The 12897-nt window shown below is 39.5% G+C and overlaps 1 pseudogene; it reads left to right on the top strand.

Annotated features, from left to right (window-relative positions):
• Positions 1-5496: 5496 nt before the first annotated feature.
• LOC107972736 (proliferating cell nuclear antigen-like) lies at positions 5497-6404 on the top strand (annotated as a pseudogene).
• The last annotated feature ends 6493 nt before the right edge of the window (positions 6405-12897 follow it).

Genomic DNA, 12897 nt, shown 5'->3' with positions numbered 1-12897 from the left:
CTATTTCCTTACATACAGCTACCAAAACACTTGGATTCTCTAAAGTGATGAGAATCTTTTGCATATTAATGAGATGACTGGTAGCTGGGGCCCCTAAATATCTTCAGGAAGGAGGGTAGTCACTGGAAATACCAACATATTATTAGAAGGTTGTGATATTTAGCCCCACCTCCCAACCTCTGGGGAGGGAAGAGGGGCTGAAGGTTGAGTTGGTCACCAATGACCAATGATTTAGTTAATCATATCTACACATGAAGCTGGTTCAGAGAGCTTCTAGATATCTGAACACATGGAAGTTCCTGGAGTGTGGCATGCTCAGAAAGGGGATGAAAACTCTGTTCCCCTTCCCACATGGTTGCCCTGTGCAGCTCTTCCATCTGGCTGTTTATCTGTATCCTTTTTAATATCCTTTATAATAAATTGGTAAACATAAGTAAAGTATTTCCCTGAGCTCTGTGCAATGCTGTAGCAAATTGATAGGATCCAAGGAGAGAGTCATAGGAACTCCAATTTACTGCTGATAGGTCAAAAGTACAGATCAAACCTGGGGTTTGTGTCTATCATCTGAAGTGGGGGACAGTCTTGTGGGACTGAGCCCTCAACCTATGGAATTTGACAATAGTGTCAGAATTGAATTGGAGGACACACAGCTGGTGTCCCCTGGAGAATCTGGTGTCCATGTGCTATGTGTTGAGTGTGAAAGTAGAGAGCAGAAAGGAAAAACAGGGTTTTTTTCTCTTACAAGAAGTAATTTTGTTATTCAAAGGAACAACAAAATTAATTACCATTCAATAAATATAAAATATACATTATTTCCAAATATAGATGGAATATTTATAAAAACTAGTCACTTAATAGGACTTAAAGAAAGTTTCTAAAAAGTGTAAAAGATGTGTTATCATATTGACTATGTTCTTCCTTGATCACAATAAAATTGAATTAGAAATCAAGCACCAGAAAAAGGTGGTTAAAAACACAATGTTTGTAAACCTAAAAATGTTCCTGGAACTAACTCATGCTTAATAAGAAACAATGAAAATTGCAAAATAGAAATTTAGACCTGAATGACAATGAAAATACTACATTTCAAAACTTGTAACATGCAGCTAAAGCAGTGTTTAGAGAGAAATTTATAGTCTAAAATGTTTTTATTTAAAAATGAAAAAGATTGAAAATAAAGACGTTAATTGAAAATAAAAAAGTTGTGTTCTCTTCCAGAAGCTAGAAAAGGAATGACAGATATTCAGTTAATATGGAAGAAATACAGACTTTATGGGACTAGGAAACTAAAAAAAAATCTTCCTTGAAACAAGAACAGGAAACTACAAAAAATCACATTCAGGAAACAACAATAAGAACAAAGAAATAAAAACATGGAAAGTTTTCAATAAAATGGAGTGTAATTTTGAGAAAAATTTCCTGGAAAACAGCAACAAGACAACTTTATGAAAATGGGAGATAGAAGATAAGCTAGCTCTTGAGGTTTCACATCTAAATAATAGGAATTCATAAGGAAAGACAAAGAGATGCAGAGAACAAAGAAAATAGCGCAGAAGTCATGGATGAAACGATTTAAGAATGTTTCCCATATCTGAAAGACCTGTTTCACAACTAAATGGATCAATCAATTGAAGGGCTCAAACCTAGGCATGTCTTCATAAAATTTTAGAGCACTGGAGATCCTGCAGCTTCCAAAGAGGAGAAAAGGAAAAGGTTTCACAGGAATGTAAAAGGGTCAGAACAGCATTGGAGTTCTAACCAGCAACAGTGAAAGCCCAAAACCAATAGAGCAGCATCATTCTTGGAAAATAATTACAATCAAGGATTTAACAAGCAGCTAAACTATCAAATAAGTGTGAGGGTAGCATAAAGGCAGTTTTTTCCCAACATGCAAGATCTCAACCATTTTTGCCTCCCAGAAACTGAGGGAGTAAACCAAGAAAGAGCAAAACATGGGATTCAAGTAATGGGGGCTGATATAAGAAAGAAGGAAGGAAATTCCCCCTATTACTGCTGACGTGAAATCTCAGAAAGACAACCGCAGATTAGGGAGAGAGCAATCACTAGTTTCCAGAAGGATTTCTTCAAGAAGATGAAAAAAAAATAGAATCCAATATTATATTATTCCATTATGAGGCTATTTACACAATGGAGCATAATTTTAGGGGGAAGCATTTGCGAACAAAACAAAAAGATATCAACTGCAAGAAAACAAAAGATTATGCAGGAAAAAATATTTCAAGATAAATAGCGTTTATATAGACCCAATAATGACTCGATTATGGTTAAATTATTATGATTTAACCAAAGAAACCATATAACTGTTCTGGAAGGACAGGGCACAGGGAAAATAGGGCATGAGGGAATGTAGTGGGGATTGAGTAATAGTGAGAGGTAACTAAACCCCAGATACCAATATTCCGTTTTGGGAAATCAATGGATAATGTTTAAAACTTCGCAAGCAAAAAGTAGCAATATAAGCCATGTTTTTAAGATACGTGAATCATAAGTAATAGCCAAAAGAATGAACATGGTTGCTTCTGGGGAGCAGGAATGGGGAAGGTGTGGCAGGACAGTGTTATTTGTTATGAAACAATCTATGTGCACCACTCTGTGACTTTTCCAAATATATGCATACACACACACACACACACACACACAAAAGTTTTATAAAGACAAATACTAAATAAAATAAAAAGACTAACATTGCAAATAGGTTGGAATAAAGGGGACAAGAGCTGTAAAAATAAAGTGGAAAACTACATAGGATCAACAAAAATAAAAACTGTTACAAAATCTATAAATTTAACATATATCTAGTAATACTGAACAAAAACAGGAAATCACATGAAAAGCACACAAGTAAACAATATTAGGAACAATGAGATATAACATTACAAACAAGGAGTTTTCTAAAATTAAAAGATAAAGAGAATATAAATAATATATTTAGGAACAGATGAAATAATTTCTTTTTTTAATTGCATATTGAGTTGCATATATGAATTATTAAGTTGCATATATCATGCTATTTTCTCATGTTTCTTAATGTACACTGCTTTTTTTACTGTTATAATTTTTCTTTTCTTTTTTTAAAATTTTACTTTAAGTTCTGGGATACATGTGCAGAACGTGCAGGTTTGCTACATAGGTATACATGTGCCATGGTGGTTTGCTGCACCTATCAATCCGTAATCTAGGTTTTAAGCCCCACATGTATTAGGTATTAGTCCTAATGCTCTGCCTCCCACCTCCTGACAGACCTGGTGTGTGATGTTCCCCTCCTTTGTCCATGTGTTCTCATTGTTTCACTCCCACTTATGAGTAAGAACATGCAGTGTTTGGTTTTCTCTTCCTGTGTTAGTTTGCTGAGAATGATGGTTTCCAGCTTCATCCATGTCCCTGCAAAGGACATGAACTCACTCTTTTTTATGCCACATTTTCTTTACCCAGTCTATCATTGATGGGCATTTGGGTTGGTTCCAAGTCTTTGCTGTTGTAAATAGTGCTGCAATAAACATATGTGTGCATGTGTCTTTATAGTAGAATGATTTATAATTCTTTGGGTATATACCCCATAATCGGACTGGCAGGTCAAATGGTATTTCTGGTTCTAGATCCTTGAGGACTGGCCACAGTGTCTTCCACAATGGTTGAACTAATTTACACTCCCACCAACAGTGTAAAAGCATTCCTTTCTCCACAGCCTCGTCAGCATCTGTTGTTTCCTTACTTTTTAATGATTGCCATTCTAACTGGAGTGAGATGGTATCTCATGTGGCTTTGATTTGCATTTCTCTAATGACCAGTGATGATGAGCTTTTTTTCATATGCTCGTTGGCAGCATAAATGTCTTCTTTTGAGAAGTGTCTGTTCATATCCTTCACCCACTTTTTGATGGGGTTGTTTGTTTTTTTCTTGTAAATTTATTTATGTTCCTTGTAGATTCTGGATAATAGCCCAATGGAACAGAATAGAGGCCTCAGAAATAACACCACACATCTACAACCATCTGATCTTCGACAAACCTGACAAAAACAAACAATAGGGAAAGGATTCCCTACTTAATAAATAGTGCTGGGAAAAAACTGGCTAGCCATATGCAAAACTGAAACTGGACCCCTTCCTTATACCTTATACAAAAATTAACTCAAGATGAATTAAAGATGTAAAAGTAAAACCTGAAACCATAAAAACCCTAGAAGAAATCCTAGGCAATACCATTCATGACATAGGCATGGGCAAAGACTTCATGACTAAAACACCAAAAGCAATGGCAACAAAACCAAAATTGACAAATGGGATCTAATTAAACTAAAGAGCTTCTGCACAGCAAAAGAAACTATCGTCAGAGTGAACAGAATGGGACCTACCGAATGGGAGAAAATTTTTGCAATCTATCCGTCTGACAAAGATGAAATAATTTCTAAGAAAATGTAAATTATAAAAAATTGACTCAAGATATCAATTAACCACTGAAAGTTTTCAAAAGTAATCAACTGTCTTATTCAAAAGATATCAGGACCCATTAATTTTATAGGCAATTTTTATCAACTTTCAAGGAATACATTCTCCCTATGTTATATAAACTGTTCCAGAGAACATAAGAACTCATTTATGAGGCTAATAAAAACTTGATAACAAAAATGGAATAAAAACGGTGCAAAAAATTAAACCATTCTCACTTATAAACATAGATACTAAAGTTCTAAAAACAGACAGTGCAAATTTAAAAATATATTATACCAATATATTAGTTTTCTATTGCTGTGTAACAAATAATCACACAATGTAGCAGTTTGAAACAACATTCATTTACTATCTCAGTTTCTGTAGTTCAGAAATTCAGAGACAGCCTAATTAGATTCTCTGCTTAGGGTCTCATACGCTGCAGTTAACTTGGCCAGAGCTGGGTCCCATTTGAGTGTTGGAGTCTTCTTCCAAGCTCACAAGTTGTTGGCAGAACTCATTTTCTTGAAGCTGTGGAACTCACAGGGGCATGTTTCTTCAAGGCCAGCAGCAGAATCTCTCTAATCACTAGACCCTCTTTTAAAGAGCTTGCCTGAGTAGGTCAAGCCCACCCAGGGAATCTCTCTTTTAATTAACTCAAAGTCAACTGAATAAGGACTTTAATTGCACCTGAAAAATCCCTTCGCTTTGCCAAATTCTACTGGTTAGAAGCAACTTATATGTTCCACTCACACTCAAGGGGAGATGATTTCACAAAGGCAAGGATACCAGGGAGTGGGAATCACAGGGGCCATCTTAGAATTCTGCTTAGGACAACCAGGTAGAGTTTATCCCAGGAATAAGTAGAGTACATTCCAGTGATGCAAGGATGATTAAACGTTAAAAAGTCTATTAATGGTTGTCATTCTAGGTCTCAGCCTCTCCCTATGGCATTCGCCTGCTTGCTCTGAGGCTCGTGAAGCCAAAACTGGCTAGACTTTCCTACTTTCCGCCCGCCTGTAGCTGCGTTGTTGCCACTCTGCCACCATGTTCGAGGTGCCCCTGGTCCAGGGCTCCATCCTGAAGAAGGTGTTAGAGGCACTCAAGGACCTCATCAACGAGGCCTGCTGGGCCATCAGCTTGAGCAGCGTGAACCTGCAGAGCATGGATTCGTCCCACGTCTCCTTGGTGCAGTTCACCCTGCCGTCTGAGGGCTTTGACACTTACCGCTGTGACTGCAACCTGGCCATGGGCGTGAACCTCACTATTATGTCCAAAATACTAAAATGTGCTGGCAATGAAGATATCGTTACACTAAGGATTGAAGATAATGTGAATACCTTGGTGCTAGTATTTGAAGCTTCAAATCAGGAGAAGGTTTCAGACTATGAAATTAAGTTGATGGATTTGGATGTTGAACAACTTGGAATTGCAGAACAAGAGTACCACTATGTAGTAAAGATGCTTTCTGGTGAATTTGCAAGTATATGCTGAGATCTCAGCCATATTGGAGATGCTGTTGTAATTTCCGGTGTAAAAGATGGAATTATATTTTCTGCAAGTGGAGACCTTGGAAATGGAAAACAAATTGTCACAGACAAGTACTGTCAATAAAGAGGAGGAAGCTGTTACCGTGGAGATGAATGAACCAGTTCAACTAACTTTTGCACTGAGGTACCTGAACTTCCTTACAAAAGCCACTCCACTCTCTTCAATGGTGACACTCAATATGTCTGCAGACATACACCTTGTTGTAGACTATAAAATTGCTGATATGGGACACTTAAAGTACTACTTGGCTCCCAAGATCGAGGATGAAGAAGGACCTTAGGCATTCATAAAATTCAAGAAAATAAAACTAAGCTCTTTGAGAACTGCTTCTGAGATGCCAGCATATACTGAAGTCTTTTCTGCCACCAAATTTGTACCTCTAAGTACATATGTAGATATTGTTTTCTGTACCTTTTTCTCTATTCTCTGCAATTTGTTTAAAGAATAAAGTCCAAAGTCAGTCAGATCTGGTCTAGTTAACCTAGAACTATTTTTCTCTCTTAGAAATACTTGTGATTTTTACAATACAATAGGGTCTTGACTCTAAATGCAGTTTTAAGATTTGTTTTTGCTACAGCTCCCAGCATGAGCGATGCAGAAGACAGCTGATTTCTGCATTTCCAACTGAGGTACCGGGTTCAACTCACTGGGGAGTGTTGGACAGTGGGTGCAGGACAGTGGGTGCAGTGCACTGAGCATAAGCCGAAGCAGGGTGAGGCATTACCTCACCCAGGAAGTGCAAGGGGTCAGGGAATTCCCTTTCCTAGCCAAAGAAAGGGGTGACAGATGGGTCACTCCCACCCTAATACTGCGCTTTTCCAACGGTCTTAGCAAATGGCACACCAGGAGATTATATCCCGTGCCTGGCTCGGAGGGTCCTATGTCCACAGAGCCTCGCTCATTGCTAGCACAGCAGTCTGAGATCAAACTGCAAGGTGGCAGTGAGGCTGGGGGAGGGACGCTCCCCATTGCCAAGGCTTGAGTAGGTAAACAAAGTGGCTGGGAAGCTCGATCTGGGTGGAGCCCACCGCAGCTCAAGGAGGCCTGCCTGCCTCTGTAGACTCCACCTCTGCAGGGAGGGCACAGCCAAACAAAAGGCAGCAGAAACCTCTGCAGACTTAAATGTCCCTGTCTGACAGCTTTGAACAGAGTAGTGGTTCTCCCAGCACACAGCTTGAGATCTGAGAACAGGCAGACTGCCTCCTCAAGTGGGTCACTGACCCCTGAGTAGCCTACCTGGGAGGCACCCCCCAGTAGGGGCAGACTGACACCTCACATGGCCAGGTACTCCTGTGAGACAAAACTTCCAGAGGAATGATCAGGCAGCAATGTTTGCTGTTCACCAATATCCGCTGTTCTGCAGCCTCCACTGCTGATACCCAGGCAAACAGGGTCTGGAGTGGACCTCCGGCAAATTCCAACAGACCTGCAGCTGAGGGTCCTGACTGTTAGAAGGAAAACTAACAAACAGAAAGGACATCCACACCAAAACCCCATTTGTACGTCACCATCATCAAAAACCAAAGGTAGATAAAACCACAAAGATGGGGAAAAAACAGAGCAGAAAAAGTGGAAACTCTAAAAATCAGAGTGCCTCTCCTCCTCCAAAGGAACGCAGCTCCTCACCAGCAACGGAACAAAGCTGGACGGAGAATGACTTTGACGAGTTGAGAGAAGAAGGCTTCAGACGATCAAACTACTCCGAGCTAAAGGAAGAAGTTCAAACCCATGGCAAAGAAGTTAAAAACCTTGAAAAAAAATTAGATGAATGGCTAACTAGAATAGTCAATGCAGAGAAGTACTTAAAAGACCTGATGGAGCTGAAAACCACGGCATGAGAACTACGTGATAAATGCACAAGCCTCAGTAGCCGATTTGATCAATTGGAAGAAAGGGTATCAGTGATTGAAGATCAAATGAATGACATGAAGTGAGAAGAGAAGTTTAGAGAAAAAAGAATAAAAAGAAACAAACAAAGCCTCCAAGAAATATGGGACTATGTGAAAAGAACAAATCTATGTCTGATTGGTGTACCTGAAAGTGACAGGGAGAATGGAACCAAGTTGGAAAACACTCTTCAGGATATTATCCAGGAGAACTTCCCCAATCTAGTGAGGCAGGCCAACATTCAAATTCAGGAAATACAGAGAACGCCACAAAGATACTCCTCGAGAAGAGCAACTCCAAGACACATAATTGTGAGATTCACAAAAGTTGAAATGAAGGAAAAAATGTTAAGGGCAGCCAGAGAGAAAGGTTGGGTTACCCACAAGGGGAAGCCCATCAGACTAACAGCTGATCTCTCAGCAGAAACTCTACAAGCCAGAAGAGAGTGGGAGCCAATATTCAACATTCTTAAAGAAAAGAATTTTCAACCCAGAATTTCATATCCAGCCAAACTAAGCTTCATAAGTGAAGGAGCAATAAAATCCTTTACAGACAAGCAAATGCTGAGAGATTTTGTCACCACCAGGCCTCCCCTACAAGAGCTCCTGAAGGAAGCACTAAACATCGAAAGGAATAACTGGTACCAGCCACTGCAAAAACATGCCAAATTGTAAAGACCATCGAGGCTACGAAGAAACTGCATCAACTAACGAGTAAAACAACCAGCTAACATCATAATGACAGGATCAAATTTACACATAACAATATTAACCTTAAATATAAATGGGCTAAATGCTCCAATTAAAAGACACAGACTGGCAAATTGGATAAAGAGTTAAGACCCATCAGTGTGCTGTATTCAGGAAACCCATCTCATGTGCAGAGACACACATAGGCTCAAAATAAAGGGATGGAGGAAGATCTACCAAGCAAATGGAAAACAAAAAAAGGCAGGGGTTGCAATCCTAGTCTCTGATAAAGCAGACTTTAAACCAGCAAAGATCAAGAGAGACAAAGAAGGCCATTACATAATGGTAAAGGGATCAATTCAACAAGAAAAGCTAACTATCCTAAATATATATGCACCCAATACAGGAGCACCCAGATTCATAAAGCAAGTCCTTAGAGACCTACAAAGAGACTTAGACTCCCACACAATAATAATGGGAGACTTTAACACCCCACTGTCAACATTAGACAGATCAATGAGACAGAAAGTTAACAAGGATACCCAGGAATTGAACTCAGCTCTGCACCAATCAGACCTAATAGACATCTACAGAACTCTCCACCCCAAATCAACAGAATATACATGCTTTTCAGCACCACACCACACCTATTCCAAAATTGACCACATAGTTGGAAGTAAAGCACTCCTCAGCAAATGTAAAAGAACAGAAATTATAACAAACTGTCTCTCAGACCACAGTGCAATCAAACTAGAAGTCAGCATTAAGAAACTCACTCAAAACAGCTCAACTACATGGAAACTGAGCAACCTGCTCCTGAATGACTACTGGGTACATAATGAAATGAAGGCAGAAATAAAGATGTTCTTTGAAACCAATGAGAACAAAGACACAACATACCAGAATCTCTGGGACACACTCAAAGCAGTGTGTAGAGGGAAATTTATAGCACTAAATGCCCACAAGAGAAAGCAAGAAAGAACTAAAATTGACACCCTAACATCACAATTAAAAGAAGTAGAGAAGGAAGAGCAAACACATTCAAAAGCTAGCAGAAGGCAAGAGATAACTGAGATCAGAGCAGAACTGAAGGAGATAGGGACACAAAAGACCCTTCAAAAAATCAATGAATCCAGGAGCTGGTTTTTTGAAAAGATCAGCAAAATTGATAGACCGCTAGCAAGACTAATAAAGAAGAAAAGAGAGAAGAATCAAATAGATGCAATAAAAAATGACAAAGGGGATATCACCACTGATCCCACAGAAATACAAACTACCATCAGAGAATACTGTAAACACCTGTATGCAAATAAACTAGAAAATCTAGAAGAAATGGATAAATTCCTCAACACATACACCTTCCCAAGACTAAACCAGGAAGAAGTTGAATCTCTGAATAGACCAATAACAGGCTTTGAAATTGAGGCAATAATTAAGAGCTTACGAACCAAAAAAAGTCCAGGACCAGATGGATTCACAGCCAAATTCTACTAGAGGTACAAGGAGGAGCTGGTACCATTCCTTCTGAAACTATTCCAATCAATAGAAAAAGAGGGAATTGGCCAGGCACGGTGGCTCATGCCTTTAATCCCAGCACTTTGGGAGGCCGAGGCAGGCAGATCACAAGGTCAGGAGATGGAGACCATCCTGGATAACATGGTGAAACCCCGTCTCCACTAAAAATACAAAAATATAGCCAGGCATGGTGGCAGGCGCCTGTAGTCCCAGCTACTTGGGAGGCTGAGGCAGGAGAATGGTGTGAACCCAGGAGGCGGAGTTTGCAGTGAGCCTAGATCGCGCCACTGCACTCCAGCCTGGGTGACAGAGTGAGACTCTGTCTTAAGAAAAAAAAAAAAAAAGAAAAAGAAAAAGAGGGAATCCTCCATAACTCATTTTATGAGGCCAGCATCATCCTGATACCAAAGCCTGGCAGAGACACAACCGAAAAAGAGAATTTTTGACCAATATCCCTGATGAACATCAATGCAAAAATCCTCAATAAAATACCAGTAAACCGAATCTGGCAGCACATCAAAAAGCTTATTCACCATGATCAAGAGGGCTTCATCCCTGGGATGCAAGGCTGGTTCAACATACGCAAATTAATAAATGTAATCGAGCATATAAACAGAACCAATGACAAAAACCATATGATTATCTCAATAGATGCAGAAAAGGCCTTTGGCAAAATTCAACAGCCCTTCATGCTAAAAACTCTCAATAAATTAGGTATTGATGGAACGTATCTCAGAATAATAAGAGTTATCTATGACAAACTCACTGCCAATATCATACTGAATGGGCCAAAACTGGAAGCATTCCCTTTGAAAACTGGCACAAGACAGGGATGCCCTCTCTCACCACTCCTATTCAACATAGTGTTGGAAGTTCTGGCCAGGGCAATCAGGCAGGATAAGCAAATAAAGGGTATTTCATTAGGAAAAGAGGAAGTCAAATTGTCCCTGTTAGCAGATGACATGATTGTATATCTAGAAAACCCCATTGTCTCAGCCCAAAATCTCCTTAAGCTGATAGGCAACTTCAGCAAAGTCTCAGGATACAAAATCAATGTGCAAAAATCACAAGCATTCTTATACACCAATAACAGACAAACAGAGAGCCAAATCATGAGTGAACTCCCATTCAGAATTGCTACTAAGAGAATAAAATACCTAGGAATCCAACTTACAAGGGATGTGAAGGACCTCTTCAAGGAGAACTACAAAGCACTGTTCAATGAAATAAAAGAGGATACAAACAAATGGAAGAACATTCCATGCTCATGGGTAGGAAGAATCAATATCATGAAAATGGCCTTACTGCCCAAGGTAAGTTATAGATTCAATGCCATCCCCATCAAGCTACCAATGACTTTCTTCACAGAATTGGAAAAAACTACTTTAAAGTTCATATGGAACCAAAAAAGAGCCCGCATTGCCAAGTCAATCCTAAACCAAAAGAACAAAGCTGGAGGCATCATGCTACCTGACTTCAAGCTATACTACAAGGCTACAGTAACCAAAACAGCAGGGTACTGGTACCAAAACAGAGATATAGATCAATGGAACAGAACAGAGCCCTCAGAAATAATGCCACATATCTACAACTATCTGATCTTTGACAAACCTGAGATAAACAAGATATGGGGAAAGGATTCCCTATTTAATAAATGGTGTTGGGAAAACTGGCTAGCCATATGTAGAAAGCTGAAACTGGATCCCTTCCTTACACCTTATACAAAAATTAATTCAAGATGGATTAAAGACTTAAACGTTAGACCTAAAACCATAAAAACCCTAGAAGAAAACCTAGGCATTACCATTCAGGACATAGGCATGGACAAGGACTTCATGTCTAAAGCACCAAAAGCAATGGCAACAAAAGCCAAAATTGACAAATGGGATCTAATTAAACCAAAGAGCTTCTGCACAGCAAAGGAAACTACCATTAGAGTGAAAAGGCAACCTACAGAATGGGAGAAAATTTTTGCAATCTACTCATCTGACAAAGGGCTAATATCCAGAATCTACAATGAACACAAACAAATTTACAACAAAAAAACAAACAACCCCATCAACAAGTGGGTGAAGGATATGAACAGACACTTCTTGAAAGAAGACATTTATGCAGCCAAAAGACACATGAAAAAATGCTCATCATCACTGGCCATCAGAGAAATGCAAATCAAAACCACAATGAGATACCATCTCACACCAGTTAGAATGGTGATCATTAAAAAGTCAGGAAACAATAGGTGCTGGAGAGGATGTGGAGAAATAGGAACACTTTTACACTGTTGGTGGGACTGTAAACTAGTTCAACCATTGTGGAAGTCAGTGTGGCAATTCCTCAGGGATCTAGAACTAGAAATACCATTTGACTCAGCCATCCCATTACTGGGTATATACCCAAAGGATTATAAATCATGCTGCTATAAAGACACATGCACACGTATGCTTATTGCAGCACTATTCACTATAGCAAAGACTTGGAACCAGCCCAAATGTCCAACAATGATAGACTGGATTAAGAAAATGTGGCACATATACACTATGGAATACTATGCAGCCATAAGAAATGATGAGTTCATGTCCTTTGTAGGGACATGGATGAAGCTGGAAACCATCATTCTCAGCAAACTATAGCAAGGACAAAAAACCAAACACCGCATGTTCTCACTCATAGGTGGGAATTGAACAATGAGAACACGTGGACACAGGAAGGGGAACATCACACACCGGGGCCTGTTGTGGGGTGGGGGGAAGGCGGAGGGGGGAGGCATAGCATTAGGAGATATACCTAATGCTAAATGACGAGTTAA

Source organism: Pan troglodytes, chromosome X (genome assembly GCF_028858775.2).
Source record: "Pan troglodytes isolate AG18354 chromosome X, NHGRI_mPanTro3-v2.0_pri, whole genome shotgun sequence".
In the NCBI taxonomy this organism is placed as follows: domain Eukaryota; kingdom Metazoa; phylum Chordata; class Mammalia; order Primates; family Hominidae; genus Pan; species Pan troglodytes.
The sequence above is the reverse complement of the archived record's forward strand: the minus strand, read 5'-3'. Positions and strand labels throughout refer to the sequence as shown.